Genomic DNA, 20288 nt, shown 5'->3' with positions numbered 1-20288 from the left:
GATCCGGGTTCGATCCCTGGGTCAGGAAGATCCCCTGGAGAAAGAAATGGCAACCCACTCCAGTACTCTTGCCTGAAAAATCCCATGGCTTGAGAAGCCTGGTAGGCTACAGTCCATGGGGCCGCAAAGAGTCGGACACGACTGAGCGACTTCACTTCATAACTTCTTCATTTATTATATAGAACAGGCTTCCCAGGTGGCTCAATGTTAAAGAATCTGCCAGCAATGTAGGAGATGTGGATTTAGTCCCAGGTTTGGGAAGATCCACTGGAGGATGAAATGGCAACCCACTCCAGTATTCCTGCCTGGGAAATCCCATGGACAGAGAAGCCTGGTGGGCCACAGTCTGTGGGGTCACAAAGAGTCAGACAGGACTTTGTGACTAAACAACAATGATACATAACAGTATATTACGCTACTGCTGTGAAAATCAAATTCATTTTCAATCAATTTACTTATATTTGCTTTCACACATTGGAGAAGGAAATGGCAACCCACTCCAGCGTTCTTGCCTGGAGAATCCCAGGGACGGGGGAGCCTGGTGGGCTTCCATCTATGGGGCTGCACAGAGTCGGACACGACTGAAGTGACTTAGCAGCAGCAGCCTCACATGATACCCACATATCATGGAAGAATGACCCTGAACTCAGCCTCTCTGGTCAATCCTCCCACACCCAGTCTCCAAGTCAGTAGGTCCTCTGTGACTCTATCAGAGCACACCCTTGGTAGGTGTTTACAGAGCTAACTCTTCTCTCTTTAGTGTAAAGTGATCCATGGGCTAAGATAGCAAGAAGCAGTGTCTAATTTACCTTAAGGATTTACTTTGCAAAACATCATGTGAAAAAACAAATATATGATATTGCTTATATGTAGAATCTAAAAAAAAATGGTACAAATGAACTCATTTACAAAGCAGAAAGAGTCACAGATACAGAAAACAAACTTATGGCTATCACATACAACACAACTATGTATAAGAAATAACTAATAAGGACCTACTGTATAGCACAGGGAACTCTATTCAGTACTCTGTAATGACCTAAATGGAGAAAGAATCTAAAAAAGAGGGGATTATATATACAGGGATAACTGATTACTTTGGTGTACACCTGAAACTAACACAACATTGTAAATCAACTATACTCCCCCCAGAATTTAGAGAAAAACAAAACTTTGACCTGAACAGTCATAAATACCATGTTAAAATGTGTGGGGGTACAGCTAAAAAAATCACGTCATGTGTTAAATAGCTTTTGGACTTCTGTGCCAAGGGCTATTTGCATATGCTAACTTCAAGGAGAGTTCGACCATAAAGAAGGCTGAGCACTGAAGAACTGATGCCTTCCAACTGTGGTGCTGGAGAAGACTCTTGAGCGTCCCTTAGACTGCAAGGAGATCCAACCAGTCCATCCTAAAGGAAATCAACCCTGAATATTCATTGGAAGGACTGATGTTGAAGCTGAAGCGCCAATGCTTTGGCCACCTGATGTGAAGACACAACTCACTTCAAAAGACCCTAATCCTGGGAGCTATTGAGGGCAGGAGAAGGGGCAGCAGAGGATGAGATGGTTAGATAGCACCACCAACTCTATGGCCATGAATCTGAGCAAACACCAGGAGATGGGGAAGGACAGGGAAGCCTGGTGTGCTGCAGTCCCTGGGGTCACAAAGATTTGGATACAACTTAGCGACTGAACAACAACCCTTCAAGAATTCTAGTTAAATTTCCCCCTGGATGCTGAGCTCCTCTGAGTGGCAATCCAGAGACACTTCCTCCTGAGCCTGGGCCACTGCGGGTTTCAGGGAACTAAGCAGACTAACTTGCTCCAGAAACCCAAAGGGCTTGGGATCCTTGAGTAAGAAGCCTTCCCGAGTCTCATTTTCCCCAGATAACTCTAGCTTCTTGGGGCCAGACCTTAAGGCAGCCCGTGTCCTTTAATTTTCTCACCTGAACAGCACAGAGAGCCTCTGCTCTAACTTATAGTTAAGTGTGGGAATAGACGCCATAAAATGGAAATCTCTGGCATTCAATACAATCCACATTACAAGCCCCCAACACCATCAGAATTGAATGACTACCAAAAAGTGATGTGTCATTTAACCTCTCTTTTTCTCTGTATTCTAGGCTATCAGAGCAGTATGTTAGAGTAGACACACCAAAGACCCCGGAAACAGCACTTTCTTGGTCTTGGAATCAGAGAATGACCTGCAGTCAGGGTCTTGAGAAGACACGAACCAGCAGAACCCTCATCTCTCTGCATGTCACCACAGCTTGGATACAACAGGAGCTTCAACAAGAGGAATGTGTACTTACCAGAATCAAGAAAATCAGGTTCTCCCTCTTTGACAGAGAAAGCTCTCAGGTCTTGATAAAGCCTCTTTTCCTCCTTGGGAATTGAGAGATAGCTCCTTTGTGGTACTTCAAAAGAGGGCAAGCAAGGGCTGCCTTGGTGGCTCAGTGGTAAAGAATTCGCCTGCCAAGACAGGAGACACGGGCTCGATCTCTGATCCAGAAAGGTCCCATATGTTGCAGAGCAACCAAGCCTGTGTGCCATAACTACTGAGCCTGTGCTCTAGAGCCCAGGACCTGAAACTACCAAGCCTTCATGCCACAACTACTGAAGTCTTCATGCCCTGAACCCGTGCTCCACCACAAGAGAAGCTACCGTACCACAACTGGAAAGTACAAGAAAGCAGCCCCCACTCACTGCAGCTAGAGAAAACCCACAAACAGCAATGAAAACTCAGCACATCCAAAATAAGTAAATAAATAAAATTATTTAAAAAACAGAAGGTAAGGTAAGAGAGGGGAGATGGGTCAGATTTCCAAATGTAGGGAACCTGCAAGTATCTACCAATATACATAGAAGCCAGTATTTATTTCTAGAAATTCAAGAGTGAAATAATGACAGTAGATATAACAAAAGCCACAAAAGAATACTCATTGTTTACTCACTTTATTTTTTGAAATTTAAAAATTTTTGGCCTGGCTGTGCAGCCTGTAGGATCTTAGGTCCCCAACCACGGATTGAATCTGGGGATCCCTGCATTGGAAGTGTGGAGTCTTAACCACTGGACAATCTAGGAGGTCCCTATCATCCCTTTATGGAGAAGGAAATGGCAACCCACTCCAGTGTTCTTGTCTGGAGAATCCCAGGGATGGGGGAACCTGGTGGGCTTCTGTCTATGGGGTCACACAGAGTCGGACACGACTGAAGTGACTTAGCAGCAGCAGCAGCAGCATCCCTTTAATAAATGTATGCAATTTTCTACACCAAAAAATAGTCATTCTTTTTAATTCTGAAAACATACATAGGGAGCAACAGGCAGAGAGGTCTGAGTGCAGAGGTTGAAAAATACTATCATAAACCTATATCTCCAAACTGGTGAGTTTCTGGGGTATCCACCTCTACCTCCCTAAGAGCAAACAGAGAGAGGCAGGTATTCAAGGGCCCTCCCCGCTCCTCATAAAGGCATTGCTCCAGCTTCCTGAACTCCCATCTAAAGGTTGTCATTGCAACTTTGTGCCATGCATGGCTCCAGACAATTCACTAATTCAAACTGTAAATCTTTATTATAAAGATTTCCTTCTCCTAAGCAGTAATTCTCTCTGCTCTGGTGGGGAGAGGAATGATTTGTTTTTTCGTTACTGGTTATTTATAAGATATCTACTCTAGATTAGTCCTGCTTGAGTGGCATCCTAAATGGCTCCATTCCCCAGCAGTACTTTACTTCTGATGGGAGACTGACAACCGCTACTTAGAATGTCTTTCATGATACACAATGAAGTGAAAAACTGCTGTGAAAAAGCCCATGTTTCAAAACAAACCATCTCTATAATAAGCACTTAAAACCCTTTTCATTAATATATTTCTTTGTGGATAAAACAAAAGCTTAATGTTGCAATGCGGCCTTTGACAATTTTTTTTAAAAAAGTAAACACTATTTCAATTTTTAGTTGGATCCAAATAATGGAAATGCAAGTGAGGCTTGAGATGTTATCCACATACATCCTCTTAATGCTGGGGCAAACTGTGTTGTTTTCAACAAGAATATTGAAAGTTCAACAGAAATCTGAAAATGCAAGCCTGAATTGGTAAGTGCAGAATCTAACCACCTCTGTATCTCAGGTATTAACAAATACCTTTGGTGGAAAGAGATACAGTCCTGTCTAATCCTTATCTCAATTTGCAATTAAGACTACAGAGCAGCAGATATCTGTGCACAGTTCTGCTCACTTCATTTTAAATGGCTGAACCTCAATCAAATTGGGCTCCAAGTAGATCGAAAAGCAAATGTCTAACATCTAATTGAACTCATAGACAGCACTCTTTTTAATACAGCTAATGCTTAGTGCCAGCTTCAGGCTGCCAGGAGGTGGGGGAGTAGGAGAAATGAATAAATAGCATTAAAAAAAGACAGAAAATCTCCTTGGAAAACTTGTCAGGAAATGATGATTACTTAATTCCTTAATATAAATATGAAAGCCAGCCATTTCACACTGATGCTCCGCGGTCTCCTCCCCCCACCCTTCTTCCCTCTGTGCTCAGAATAAGGGCTCCACTCACTTCCATTCGCTGTCACCTCCCATAGAACACCCTGAAAGCCTCAAAATGAAGCACTTCTGAGTCTTCTTTTTCAATCTGTGTGAGTTTATCGCAAATGAACAATCATGTTGGAAGGGGCCCCGTCTGTTTAATGTCATTAGCAATTGTTTCATAAAACAAACAGCCGCTCCACCGTTCGGCTGCAGTTAATCTTAAATCTAAACGTGGCGGCACTCGGGACTGGTTTGTTCTCACCAATGCAGGTCTCTTAATCTACTGCAAGTCAAGGCTTATCTCTCTGCTCAGTTCAGGGATTTTTTTTTCTCCAAATACTAAACCAAACCCAGGGAACACTGGGCGTCCAGAATTTTTTTTTTAATCCCCTGGGAAATTTTTTTTTTTAAAAGCTATTCAAAGTCTACAGTATATTTATTTATTGACTGTGCTATTTCACAAATATTTCCCCAATACTGACAAAGTCAAATGCTTTCGCAGGTTGGCACCTAACTGCCAGCCTAATCAGTGACTTTGGGAATCCTGATAAAAGGCTAAACTGAGAACAAAAACACATTATCGACTTTGGAATGATGGGTACTTGGAAAGTCAAAGACTTCAAGTGGTTATAAACTTGTGGAAGGGTCTGATTAGCTCCGTATACTAGGCTAATTTACTATTATTATCATTTAACAATATTTTTATTTAGTATATATTTTGTCACAGGTATGATCCCAAAAGTCACTGGATGATCTTTTATTTTTTCATTGACTCAGTCAAATAACTCTTAAGAAGGTGTTATTATCTCCATTTTCAGACAGAGTAACTAAGGCTTTGGTAAGAGATGAAGACATTTCCCAAAAATCACACTGCTGATACCAGACAAACTCATTATTTAAAACAAGGGCACACTGGTTTAAAGTCTATATTCCCAGCCCTAAGGTCCCATTAAAACTGGTCATCACATCAATTTGAAAATTCATGCCTATAATGATCATATATTCTGGAGTTCCTAGGAGGGTTCTAATGTAGAAATTTTTGTACCTCTGCCCAACAATGTGCCTGAGATTTTTAGTGGCAATATTACTGTGGTTCTAGGCTAGAGATTCCAGGAGTAGAAGGCTGTCTGTTGGTTGGTACTTCAGGCTCAGAGAATAAAGGTCACTTTCAAGTTGTAACAAATCACCACCCAATCTCCTCACCAGAGCTTACTTAACAGAGGGAGACGGGCCCATGATCAAGCTGACTTAATCTCCGTAGGTGGAAACTTTTGGGTCCCAATTCCCTGGTGGCTCAGAGGGTAAAGCATTCCTGCAATTCAGGAGACCTGGGTTCGATCCCTGGGTCAGGAAGATCCCCTGGAGAAGGGAATGGCAACCCACTCCAGTACTCTTGCCCAGAAAATCCCATGGAGAGAGAAGCCTGGTAGACCAGTCCATGGGATCACAAAGAGTCGGACACGACTGAGCGACTTCACTTTACAGCCCTGTTCATCACACCAGTACCTGCCCCCTGCCATCCCCGCATGTCTCCTCCACTCACCACCTGGCCATCCACCCACTCAGGCATTTAAACCCATTAAAACCAAACTTTGTTGACTTCTTACATGATTTTTAAAACCTTTTTGTTGTTAAATTGTTTTTTCCTCTAGACTCATAATAAGATGAAAAGATGCTGAAAGGCAGAAATCAAAGTGTGAAGCTCTTAACATGGTACTGAATAGTCATTCTCATAGCTAATAAGCCAGAAAATGATTACTACCTTTCATGTCCCGAACATTAGGCTGGGCACGAGCATCCCAATATTGCTGCCTAATACACCTACTATGGGTTACCCAGGTGGTTCAGTGGTAAAGAATTCACCTGCCAATGAAGGAGACTCAGGTTGGATTCTTCGGTTGGGAAGATCCCCTGGAGAAGGAAATGGCAAGCCGCTCAAATGTTCTTGCCTGGAGAATCCCATGGACAGAGGAGCCTGGTGGGCTATAGTCCATGGGGTCAAAAAAGAGGTGGACACGACTTAATGACTAAGCAACAACAACAACACCTACTATACTAATGGTAACAATTTTCTGCTGCTGTAGCTAATTTGTTAAAGAGAACTGAAAGGTCATCTTCATATCCTTCTGTTCTGACCTTTGGGAATTACTTTCAGCTTCTCAGAGGGGACAAGTACTTTTACATCTAAACATTCACACCTACACTTTCCTCAATCCAGTACTTTCTCCTCCTCCTCCTCCTCACTTGGATAATTCCTGCTTCACCTTCAGATCTTAGGTCACATGTCATTTCTTCAGGGCTCTGTCCCCATTTACTGCATTCCTGAAGGGGGTGGGTGTCCACGGTTTCCATAGCATCCAGGGTTTTCCCATGTCATAGCACTTAGAGCCTGTGAACATCCCCCAGGAAACTGTAAGCACTGAAAGAGAGGAAGCTGGTCTGTCTTGTTCACTGGTGCCCCCACACAACAGGAAGAATGATGCTTGGTATGGAGGCGGTGCTGAAAACTTTTTGCCTGCATGGATGGATAGATGAATGGATAGATGGATGGGTGGAAGGGTATCTAAAAGTATATTATTTTATTTTTATAACCAATCAAAAATATCTCAAATTTTTTAAAAATTAAAATATATATCATCTGAAGAATGGCAGTTAATTGATATCCATGAGATTTGTTGTTTTAAAATTAGAATTAAGAGCAAATAAAGGACATTGTAAATGGAGTTTCAAAATTCCAGAGAGGGTAAGGGAAGATTTCAGCAGAGGGATACAGGGATGAGAAGACAAAAAACATGAACACTCTTTGGATATTGCAGTCTTGACCAAGGAAATTGATGTTTTATAAAGATGTGTCAATTTATTTGACAAATCATCACTGGGCCTCAGCTGACAGGACAAGCACACTAGTGGGCATTATGAGGTGATCAGAGATGACTAAGATATTCTAATTCTAAGGATATATGAGCAAACCATATCACTAATTATTAGATAAATGCAAATCAAAAGTATAATAAGATATTACCTCACAAAAGTGAGAATGGCCGTTAAAAAGTCTGTAAATAATGAATGCTCAAGAGGGTATGGAGAAAACGGAACCCTCCTACACTATTAGCAAAAATGTTAATTGGTGCAGCCACTATGGAAAACAGTATGAAGGTTCCTTAAGGAACTAAAGAAAGAACTATCATATGATCCTGAAACTCCATTCCTAGGAGAAAACTAATTAGAAAATACATATGTGCCCCAATGTTCACCGCAGCACTATTCACAATAGTCAAGACATAAAAGAAACCTAAATGTCCACCAACAGAAGAATGGATAAACAAGATGTGGTACATACATACAATGGAATACTACTCAGTCATAAAAAGAATGAAAGAATGCTGTTTGCAGCAACATGGATAGACCTAGAGATTATCATACTAAGTCAAGTAAATCAGACAAAGACAACCACCATATAATATCACTTATATGTGGAATCTAAAAAAAGGATACAAATGAACTTATTTATAAAAATGAAACAGGCTCACAAACATAGAAAACAAACTTATGGTTACCAAAGAGGATGCAAGAGGCAAGGGGGGAGATAAATTAGGAGTTTGGGATTAACATATACACAAGATGGAAAAACAGTGGAAACAGTGTCAGACTTTATTTTTTTGGGCTCCAAAATCACTGCAGATGCTGATTGCAGCCATGAAATTAAAAGATGCTTACTCCTTGGAAGGAAAGTTATGACCAACCTTGATAGTATATTAAAAAGCAGAGGCATTACTTTGCCAACAAAGGTCCATCTAGTCAAGGCTATGGTTTTTCCAGTGGTCATGTATGGATGTGAGAGTTGGACTGTGAAGAAAGCTGATCACCGAAGAATTGATGCTTTTGAACTGTGGTGTTGGAGAAGACTCTTGAGAGTCCCTTGTACTGCAAGGAGATCCAACCAGTCCATTCTAAAGGAGATCAATCCTGGGTGTTCATTGGAAAGACTGATGCTAAAGCTGAAACTCCAATACTTTGGCCACCTCATGCGAAGAGTTGACTCACTGGAAAAGACTCTGATGCTGGGAAAGGTTGGGGGCGGGAGGAGACGGGGCCAATAGAGAATGAGATGGCTGGATGGCATCACCGACTCTGTGGACATGAGTTTGAGTGAACTCCGGGAGTTGGTGATGGACAGGGAGGCCTGGCGTGCTGTGATTCATGGGGTTGTGGAGAGTCGGACACGACTGAGCGACTGAACTGATACATAAAAGAGGTAAACAACAAGGACCTACAGCATAACACAGAGAACTATACACAGCATATTGTAATAACCTTTATTGGAAAAGAATACACACACACACATACATGGGCTTCCCCAGTGGCTCAGAAGTAAAGAATCGACCTGCAATGCAGAAGCTCCAGGAGACATGGGTTCAATCCCCTGGAGGAGGAAATGGCAACCCACTCCAATATTCTCACGTGGAGAATCCCATAGAAAGAGGAGCCTGGCGGGCTCTAGTCCACAGGGTCAAAAAGAGTTGAACATGACCAAAGTGACTTAGCACGCACGATGCTCATACATACATATAACTGAATCTGTTTGCTGTATACATGAAACTAACATAACATTGTAAGTTAACTATACTTCAATTTTTAAAAATGTTATGAGCAAAGAAAGAGAGAAAAAAATACATACATTTCCTTTGAAGGAGTACAAAGATGTCATTGGTTCAATCTCTTTTTTCATAGTCTAGCAGCTCCAACCCACTGTTCCAGTTCCAAAGCTCATTTTAACTCCCTACTAGGCTTCCCAGGTGGCTCAGATGGTAAAGAATCGACATGCAATAAGGAGACCTGGGTTTGATCCCTGATTGTAGAAGATCCCCTGGAGAAGGGAATAGCTACCCACCCACTCCAGTATCCTGGAGGATCCCATGGACAGAGGAGCCTGTCAGGCTATAGTCCATAGGGTTGCAGAGAGCTAGACATGACTGAAATGACTTACCACAGCACAGCACATCTTCCCACTAGGGAGAGACCATGACGTTTAACAGAGGGGAAAAAATTAGATTTGGAAAGTAAGTTCCCCCACTTCACCGTACGCTTTCTTTTCTATCAATACCTGGCATTCTCCTTTTGCAAAGTCTGGATCTTTTGGGATCAGGCCTGAGTAAAATGATTATTAATTTATTTAGTTCATGCAAAGAGTACACTTCAGAATCAAACAATATTTTATAGTGGCAAACTTCACTAATGGAAAGTAGGGCGGGGGATCTTATGAATGATCATAATTCCTGACTGAAATGTTCATTAAGTGAATGAATGACCTACAATTTCATATTCACTGAAAATGTCTACAAATCTTTCAATCAGGATGGCTGCAAATAGCCAAATGCACTGACTTAGATTCATTGTATTCTCCCTATCCTGGCCAGTATCTACTATCTAGAGAAAACAACACTTAGAAACAAGAACAGTAAAAATAAAATACTGTGAAAAGAAGCAACATTAATTTTTTACCTGTATTTTCAAGCCCTGAAAAGCCCAGGTTTTCTGTAGTAGGCTTAAGTATGACCACCGTTTGAAATGAAACACTTTAATATGTGTGAAGTAAGGAAGAAAAACAATGGCACTCATTTACAAATCCTATCTTTGAACTAGTGTGCAAGCTGGTTCATGACTTGAGGTTTACAACTTGCAACTGTCCAGCTCTTAAATGCATTGCTCAGTTTTCATAAAATCAGTTTTGTGGCTTACAGTCCAAGGGTGTGTATATCCAGTTTTCCAGCAGTCTGACTGTGTAGTACTAGATAATGCCCCTTGGTAGTGGCTGCTAACAAAATAATAAAACCAGCACTCTGCCAAGTGTCATAGATCCACTGTTTTATTAATTTTCATAATAACACTAGATCTAGAATGGGTTGTTATTCAATGCCTCTACAATAAGGAAAATGAAGCTTGCAGGGCTGCATAATTCCCCAGAGCCATAAGTGAGCAAGAACTTGTGCTCTATAGGAGCTAATCAGGTAAGAGAGGACTTTTTCTACAACAAATTCTTAGTCTACAAATCTGACATAATTCTTGAGCTCAAGATGCTTTTCCAGAGGTAGGTTCCGAAGGACAGTATATAGTATAGAAGTTGCCGTTCAGAAGTCCCTTATATAAGCATAATCTTAGATTATTATTCCAGTGAAATTCTCCAAACTGTAAATCTTTGACAGCCTATGTGGTAGGTAGGCACTTAATACATACTTTTTGTATTAATCTCACAAGTTACTTAAGAGCACCAGCTCTTCCAGAAGTTTTTTTTCTGCTCCATTCTCATTTTCAGATTACAAAGGCAATTAAACACAGATTAGTGGAGGCAAGAAGGGGGAGCAATTACAATAAGTCCCCCACATATGAACAAGTTCCATTCTGAGAGTGTGTTTGTAAGTCCAATTTGTTCATTAAGTTCAATAAAGTTAGCCTAGGTACCCAACTAACACAATTGGCTATATAGTACTGTACTGTTAATAGGTTTATAATACTTTTCACAAAAATAATACCTAGAGACAAACACACATAATATAAAGAAAACATTTTTAATATTACAGTACAGTAATCTTACAGACACATGGAGTAACTTATGTGATTGGACATGGGAACACACATTTGCATCTTCGAAAGTTTGCAACTTGAAGGTTTGTACGTAGGGGGCTGACTGAATATCGGGGACCATTTACACAGGGGTATGGCATTCATGTGAGAAAATCAGTTAGCTCATTTTCCACACAGTCTTCATATTGTTTTCTTTACTAACTACACTGAATACAATCATATAATACTTCATTTAAAAAATGGCTATAGTATGAATACTTCAGGCCATAGCATGCTCTCATTGGTCATGGGGCCTCTTCAGAAAGTACTGCTGCTGCTGCTAAGTCACTTCAGTCGTGTCCGACTCTGTGCGACCCCATAGACAGAAGCCCACCAGGCTCCCCCGTCCCTGGGATTCTCCAGGCCAGAACACTGGAGTAGGTTGCCATTTCCTTCTCCAATGTGTGAAAGTGAAAAGTGAAAGTGAAGTCTCTCAGTCGTGTCCGACCCTTAGCAACCCCACGGACTACAGTCAACCAGGCTCCTCCATCCATGGGATTTTCTAGGCAATAGTACTGGAGTGGCTTGCCATTGCCTTCTCCGTCAGAAAGTACTACAATTTTCAATAAATCACTAAGAAAAACAGAATCTTTATTACTTGAAAAAAAGCTTTTCCTCAATTGCAATGCATATGCTTATTTTGAGTACTTTCTTTTTACACATCACATTTTAGTTCAGATTATTGATCAGTAAGATACAGTGGAGGATAAGGAATAGAAAGGGAGAGTGGGGGGCGGGGAGGAAAACGAGAGAGGAACCTGAAAATAAATCACCAAGGAGAAAAGTGGTTACAAAATGAATGTATACTTAGCGTTTTTGGCTGCTTAAAATGAGTGATTTCTTCCCTGAGAACTGTAAGGCTGAGTTCAATTTTACATATATAATTTTCTAGTGCTTAAATTCACTCAAACATTAAGTTCGCAAAGTTTCCACCATGCACAGGTAGTAGCACACCCATCAGAAGAACAAAGCTTTTGGATCCCAACAGATGTAGAAGTGGATTGATCTCAGAACACTACCAGCTCTGAGTACATGACTCAAGGTATCCTTAGTTTTGTCATCTATAAAATAAAGAAGAATATGTTTAGGCTTGTGATTACCAACTATAATAAATCTAAAAACTAGAACATAGTAGGTATTCAATGGGTTACAGTCTTGTTAGAGAGGACAAATGCATAAAAATAATTAAATAAAACTGAAAACAGGTTGAAATAAATGCGAGGATGTTTTAAAGTACTATCTTATAAGCTGTCTTCTTGTGCTTCCCTGGTGGCTCAGTTGTAAAGAATCTGCCTGTTAATGCAAGAGATGTAGGTTCGATCCCTGGGTTAGGAAGATTCCCCGGGATAATCTGGCAACCCGCTTCAGTATTCTTGTCTGGAAAATCCCATGGACAGAGGAGCCTGGCGGGCTACAATCCCTGGGGTCACAAAAGAGTCAGACACAATTTAGCAACTAAACAACAGCAACAATAATAAGCTGTCTTCTGCAGCTATCAGAATCCCGAGGTTCTTATTAATTATGTAAATTTCTGGGTTCCACATCAGACCTGCAGAGGGGAGCCTCTAGGGTTTAGATTCTGGAATCTGTAAATCTGTATCTTCAAAACCCACTCACTCATTCTTCTGTTCACTAAAGTCTGAGAATTTCTTCTAGGTAGATAGAGTAAATATGTTGGTAAGAGCATGAAAAGACACAGATGGCACTCTCAACCTGGATGATTCAAGAAGGCTTTACTGGCAGAGGGACCAACTACAAGGGAACTAATGACAGTAAGTAGGGGAACCACAAGAGATCATGCAGAAACCCAGGGTGAGCAGCAGTGAAACAATTACCACCCCAAGGATGGACGCATACTCGGGAAGAGAGAGAGTTGTGGGGAGGAAACTTCCTTTAAGAGAAGCAATGACCTTGGTTGAGGAAGGCAACTGGAACAAGGCTGGCACGGAGCAGTCCTTTGGAAAACACATTGTTCTTACTTTTCTTCCTCTCTCCAGACTCTAGTGGAGTCTCTGCAATGGCCAGAACCTACTGGAAACCAGAGGGCAAGGAGCCTTATGGATAGGATCTCTGGAGGTCACCTCTTACAGCAGAAGCCAGTGGAAAAGTTGGAGGTTAACCTAGTGTGAAAGACTGCTGACAGCAGGGATGGGAAGACTTCACAAATGAAACAGCCTTTCAGTTTGAGGATGACAAAAGATCAACAGTAATAATGAAGATCATTAATAGCGATATCAAAAGCTATATCCTTTTCAAAGGACTTCACGAGTATTCAGTTGTTTAATACTCACTACAGCCTTACAAGTCTGGCCACATCATAGATCAGGATGCTGAGACAAGCAAAGGTTAACTTATCAGCCTAAGGTCATGGCTAGTTAAGAGGAAGCAGAGGTAAAGGTTGACCAGCTGCCCCCTGGGAATGAGCTGAGAGTTCCACTGCTCCACTGTCCCAAAAGAAGTTTCTCAGGCAACTGATTACACACAGGACGGATAAGCAACAAGTTCCTACTGCACAGCACAGTGAACTTTAGTCAGTATTCTGTGACAAACCATACCGGAAAGAGTATGAAAAACAATAAAGAATAATTGTCTCTCTGCCTGCCAAGGCAGGAGACTCAAGAGATGTGGGTTTGATCCCTGGATTGGGAAGATACCCTGGAGAAGAGAATGGTAACCCATTCTAGTATTCTTGACTGGAGAATCCCATGGACAGAGGAATCCTATGGGCTACGGTCCATGGGGTCATAAAGAGTCAGATACGACTAAAGCAACTTTGCACAGTCGCCTATATGTAATAGTATATACGTGTAATATAGTATATAACTGAGTCACTTTGCTGTATGGAAGAGATTAACACAACATTGTGAATCAGCTACACTTCGTAATTCTTTTTTAGTTAAAAATAAGACAAAAAGAGGTGTCTCTGAGGGAAAGTAGGTTCCAAGCTATGGGAAGGACAAATAAATGAGAGAGAAAGGTGCCCAGCCTGGCGTGTGAGAAAACCAGGAAGACTGCAGTGTGGTCAGACACTAAGGGACCTGTAGAGGCAGCAGAAAGCCTTGAACTTCATCTCTTGAACTTCATCTGCTTAGCTTCACCCTGGCAGTGGGGAGTTTCACGCACCTACAAAGCTTTTCAACATGCTGTTCCTACAGCCTGGGCACTGACTAAGCCCTGGGCTCTCACTGAACTCTGTGTGCTGAAGTGGAAGACAGCTTTATTGTTACTCACAAATGGAGTATTACGGATCCCTGGTTCTTTTTCACCTTTCATTGCTTGCTCTTGATATAACTTTTTATAACAGGAGCCATAGAAACACAAACTCAAAATATCTCAAGGCAGCAGAGGTAAAAATAGAATGTCATAGTAAAGCCCAGCAATCTTCGAAACAAATCTTGTAAAGAGAACCTGTCGGGTTTTGATCTCTTCATTCAGCACACTTGTCCTCACAGAGGTGCACTCAGATGTAAAACTGTGACAGAAGAACCCGATCCTCGCTGTTCTGTGAGTATTATGTCTCTTTCTTTTGCTCCATCAATTCTCAGCCCACCACAAGGATGAAGATAACTCCTCCCCCAGGATATGTGAGTTTACAGCTGCTCCTGTTTGGGGGACCCAGGAGGTACAATTATGCAAAGAAGACATGCGTGTGTGTGTGTGTGTGTGTGTAGAGAATTACATGCAGAGGAGAAAGACAGAGGAAAGGATTACAGGAGCAGAACAGAAAACAATCCAGACTTGTCTTTCTTAGCCATTTGATTTTCATCAGTGCTCCTACTCAGTCCAAATTTGGGGATTACTGAAATGAACAAGGGCTTCCCAGGGGGCTCAGTGGGAAAGAACCTGCCTACCAATGCAGGAGACCCAGGAGACAAGATTTCGATCCCTGGGTCAGGAAGATTTCCCTGGAGGAGAAAATGGCAACCCACTCCAGTATTCTTGCATCGAGAATCCCATGGATAGAGGAGCCTGGTGGGATACAGCCCGTGGGGTCGCAGAGAGTCGACATGACTGAGCAGGAGCACGAAATGAAAAAAGAAATGAGAGAGCTGTTGATTCATTCCCTGGAACTTCCCCAACACCCTATGTGAACTGCCCTGGGATAGCATCCTGTCCCATGCTTTCAGTGTTAAAACATGTTGTCATTTTGAAAATCTTTATCTAACATAGAAAAGCAGTGTGATATTTGATGAGATGACAATGTGTACATTATCAACCCCACGGACTATACAGTCCATGGAATTCTCCAGGACAAAATACAAGAATGGGTACCCTTTCCCTTCTCCAGGATTAAACCTCCAGAAGGTTATTTATTGATATCAGAAATTACACCACAGACACTGACCTAGTGTCAATATTTACAGAAAAGGAGAGTCATGCGGCAACACGGATGAACCTAGAGATGATCGTGAAGTTAGAGAAAGACAAATATCATATGAATAACATCACTTATATGTGGAATCTAAAATGACACAAATGAACTCATCTGTGAAACAGAAACAGGTTCTCAGACACAGAGAACAGATTTGTGATTTCTAAGGGGGAAGGGAGTGAGAGAAGGATGGAGTAGTTCTTTGGGGTTAGCAGACATAAACTATTATATGCAGGATGGGTAGACAACAAGGTCCTACTGTGTAGCACAGGGAGCTGTACTCAAAATCCTGTGATAAACCATCGTGGAAAAGAATATGAAAAAGAATACATTTATGTGCATCACTTTGCTGTACAGCAAAATTAATTTCACAGCAGAAATTAACACAATGCTGTAAATCAACCATACTTAGATAAAATTAAAAGAAAAAGAAAGGCAGAATCTCCTTAGAAGCCTCTACTTTCTCCTTTCTTATCTCCATGATTCTGCCCTCTTGGGTCAGCCATGACTACTCAGACCAATAGACCTCTGGCCGGACATCCAGGATTCTTTATCCATTATTCAGGTAATGTAGCTGTCACATATTTGATTGTGGTTATTGCATAACTTCTCTTCGAATCTAAACCAATTTCTCTTCTACAAATAAAACTTGATGATGCTCAATACTTATAATCGCTGAACTTAAAAACTAGAAAGGATCTTCTGACCATATAATTCAACTCCTTGTTCTAATGGATAGCTGAGACCACAGCAAAGGGAAAGATACTTGGCCAAGGTCATAAGAAGCAGTAAACCTGGCTCAAATTGTTGTGTTTGATTCTGTTCAGCACACTGACTCAGCACACTGTCCCCGTTAACAAGATTGTCCTTTCTTTCCTTGTTCCTTATATTTTTAAAGTCACACTGGCTTCTTTAAAAAAAAAAAAAGAGTGGGGGAGGAAAAACATACAAAGGAGTGTATTGGTCAAAATTTCAAAGACATAATTTCTGAAAAATAAGGGCATAAGGAAAGAAGGGGAGAATTTTTGAGCCTACAGCCTAAAATGCCATCCAGATAGGTTAACTGTAATCTAATCACTTGCAGTGTTTATCCTGCATTATGGTAACAGTGAGTTTAAAGCTATATGAATAACAAGATACTGGGATTTTGTCAGCTCTAGCTCCATGATGTCTGCAGTTTTCAATATATCTCATGGCGGAAAAATATAAGCAATCATTAAGCCTTTGATTTCAGCTAGTACAGTTTACTTAGATAGATATTAGTACGTAACTTATACCATGCCAAGCAAACAGCTGAGTCAGTAGACAGCAGTCACATGCACATGGCTGTGTGAATATCTAAACAGCATGGCCAGCCTTTTCATGGTTTTCCTCTTCAAATGATTTTCTCATTATGACATTTTATATTCATTCTGGGCTTCAACATTTAGGTATGCATTTTGACAAGATCTGGGGACAAGATAGAGAAGAGAAGAACCGATTCAATTATCAGTTGACTTTATTGGCAAAACAATATTTCCATGAGAGGACTGTAAGCTATTGGGTTGTTACACCTGAACTTATTACTTAAAATAAAATTTAGAAACCCAAGGTCAGAAGTCAACAAAGCCTTTGCACCTACCCAAATTGTTGGCTGGCTTTATTATTGAAAGTGACCCCTGATGCAACTGACATTTCACACATATATTCACTGGTGGCTAAGATAATGAAGAATGGGCCTGCAATGCAGGAGACCCGGGTTCAATCCTTGGGTCAGGAAGATCCCCTGGAGAAGGAAATGGCCACCCACTCCAGTATTCTTGCTTGGAGAATTCCATGGACAGAGGAGCCTTGCGGGCTACAGTCCACAGGGTCACAAAGAATTGGACATGACTAAAAGGTATGGGCATCATTATAGGCCATAATTATTCAAAATGTCTACCTTTTCTGAAAAAGCTGATAACGGATCAACTGTCAGGACCCTGTTATAAACACCTGTGCATCCATTTATTCATCCATCTCCTCATTTACCTGTTCATTCATTCATTCATCAAATATGTCTATTCTATGCCACGTACTGGATAAAATAAAGTAACTGGCCTTGTTCCCTCATCCCATTTTGTTACACATAACTTCAAAGATATAGTTGTTTGTCAAATAAATCAACACCAGATTTCAATTAATGGGAATTTTTAAAAGTCCAGATAAATAAGAGAAGAAAATTATACTTGCCTCTTATATTAATATTACTCATCTAATAAAGACGCTCCACAGTTCTTTAACATAAATATACATATGCTTATAGAAGTATGAAAAAATTCAATTGAAAAATTTAAATTAGGCACATTTCTAATTTAATGCCTTATTATCTTTGCCATAGCATGTGCAGACAATTATCTAATAAGTAAAATATGGAGAACAAGGAAGAAGGGCTTCACCCTAAGGGAATTTATAATACATTCTAATGTATTCTAATGGTGTGTGAAATATACATCTAAAGTCAGAATTTGTCAAAATTTCGTAACTGGGAGACACTGATAACTGTGTCCAAGTATGCGTCTAAAATATTCCTGCCATGGGAGAAAATATGTCTTATTCTGTATTTAAAAGCTTCTGTACTGCTAGAAAAATAATACACCTATACCTAGACATATTTTGAGAAAATAATGTGGGAGAGCGTTGTTGAGTTTATTTACTTCACTATGTATTTTTTTCCTCCTGTGATATCATTAGATATGCAGGTGGTAAATTTATTTATAGTATAAATTTTTAAAGTTGCATGCTTTCTTTTTTTTTTTTTAAAGACACAGCTAATGAAGTAAATTTAAATTGCAGAGCCCGAATTCTGTGGTGAAAGTGACATTGCTCTAACCTTCTGGGGCCCCAGTTCTGGTTTTAGCTCTACAGACCGGAGGTGAACACAATCTCTCTCAGCCTCTGAGACCGTCCCTTTATAAGAAGGAGATGATCAGGAGCATAGAAGGACCTGGAGACTGTCATTCTGAGTGAAGAAAGTCAGACAAAGACATACGACATCACTTATTTGTGGAATCTGAAACTCAGGCTATAAATGAACTTATGCACAAAACAGAAATAGTTACACATGTGGAAAAAACTTAAGGTTACCAGCGGGTAGAGAGGAGGAGGGATAAACCGGAAGATTCGTACTGACATACACACACTACTATATATAAAATAGATAACTAATCAGGGCCTACTGTATAGCACAGGAAACTCTACTCTTTACTCTGTAATGACCTACACAGGAAAAGAATCTAAAAAAGAATGGATATATGTATATGGATAACAGATCCACTTTGCTGTACATGTGAAACTAACACAACATTATAAATCAACTACACGCCAATAAAAATTTTTTAAAAAGGAAATGATGAATTTGGGATTAACAGATACACATTCAGTTCAGTTCAGTTCAGTTGCTCAGTCGTGTCCGACTCTCCGCGACCCCATGAATCACAGCACGCCAGGCCTCCCTGTCCATCACCAACTCCCGGAGTTCACTCAAACTCATGTCCACAGAGTCGGTGATGCCATCCAGCCATCTCATTCTCTGTTGCCCCTTTCTCCTCCTGCCCCCAACCTTTCCCAGCATCAGAGTCTTTTCCAGTGAGTCAACTCGTCGCATGAGGTGGCCAAAGTACTAGAGTTTCAGCTTCAGCATCAGTGCTTCCAATGAACACCCAGGATTGATCTCCTTTAGAATGGACTGGTTGGATCTCCTTGCAGTACAAGGGACTTATAAATTAAATTGACAAAAAAAACACAGACCTACCGTATAGCACAGGGAACTATATTTAATATCTTATAACCACCTATAATGGAAAAGAATCTGAAAAAGAATATATTATGTGTGTGTATAGGCGTAAAGAGAGAGGCGTATAAGTGAATCACTTTGTTGTGTATTTGAAATTAACACAGTATTGTAAATCAACTACATATACTTCAAAAGTTTCCTTTATTTATTTTTTTAAAGGAGATGACATTAGGATAAACTAAAGGCCATCCCATAAAGGTGTGAGTTCCATAAACTCAAACTCTGATGGGGACAGCTAGGTGTCTGCCAGGGAAGTTTAAGCAAATGGAGTAGTAGTGAGATTCAGAGTGAACTGGGGGAAAGAGGCGCCATCTAAATTCATTCAAGTTCTAATAACAGACCAACAGACAAGGAAAGAAACAAAGTATATGTGCAGCCTACATATATAGTCAATCAGCAAAATCTGCATTGGATGATTGTAACGGTAAGTTCTGTTCAAAATGGGGGAGCCTATGATATTGAGGTCCCCAAAGAATTCTTCCCTCTTCAAGTCCTCACTGCTTTCTCTTAATATCCTACAAGAATTCAGCAACTCAGGCAGAAGCTGCATATGACAAGTTCTAGAAGTTCTTCAATTTCACAGCATTTCAAAAACATATAGAGTTATACAGTTCTACCTTTATCCAATAGCTAGAACACAACGTGAAAAAGGCAATAATTCTGACAAGATTAAGATATAACCCTCATAGTTCAGTTGGTAAAGAATCCACCTGCAACTCTTGGGTCAGGAGGATCCACTGGAGAAGGGATAGGCTACCTACTCCAGTATTCTTGGGTGTCTCTTGTGGCTCAGCTGGTAAAGAATCTGTCTGCGATGAAGGAGACTTGGGTTTGATTCCTGGTTTGGGAAGATCTCCTGGAGAAGGGAAAGGCTACACACTCCAGTATTCTGGCCTGGAGAATTCCATGGACTGTATAGTCCATGGGGTAGCAAAGAGTCA

The 20288-nt window shown here is 40.7% G+C and overlaps 1 protein-coding gene across 7 annotated transcripts in view; it reads right to left on the bottom strand.

The window, feature by feature from the left end:
• The window catches only part of ESRRG (estrogen related receptor gamma), a 700961-nt gene that overhangs the window by 280297 nt on the left and 400376 nt on the right, over positions 1-20288 (bottom strand). The window contains exon 1 of one of the 7 annotated variants that reach the window (XM_088845545.1): positions 2315-6057. The exons of the other annotated variants lie outside the window; for them this stretch is intronic. The gene's annotated coding sequence lies outside the window, so the exon portion shown is untranslated. Of the gene's footprint in view, positions 1-2314; positions 6058-20288 lie in introns of those variants that run through there. 7 annotated transcript variants of the gene reach the window in all.

Source organism: Moschus berezovskii, chromosome 17, assembly GCF_049115385.1.
Source record: "Moschus berezovskii isolate FMDL1 chromosome 17, NW_MosBer_1.0, whole genome shotgun sequence".
Taxonomy (NCBI): domain Eukaryota; kingdom Metazoa; phylum Chordata; class Mammalia; order Artiodactyla; family Moschidae; genus Moschus; species Moschus berezovskii.
This window is presented reverse-complemented; position numbering and strand designations above follow the sequence as displayed.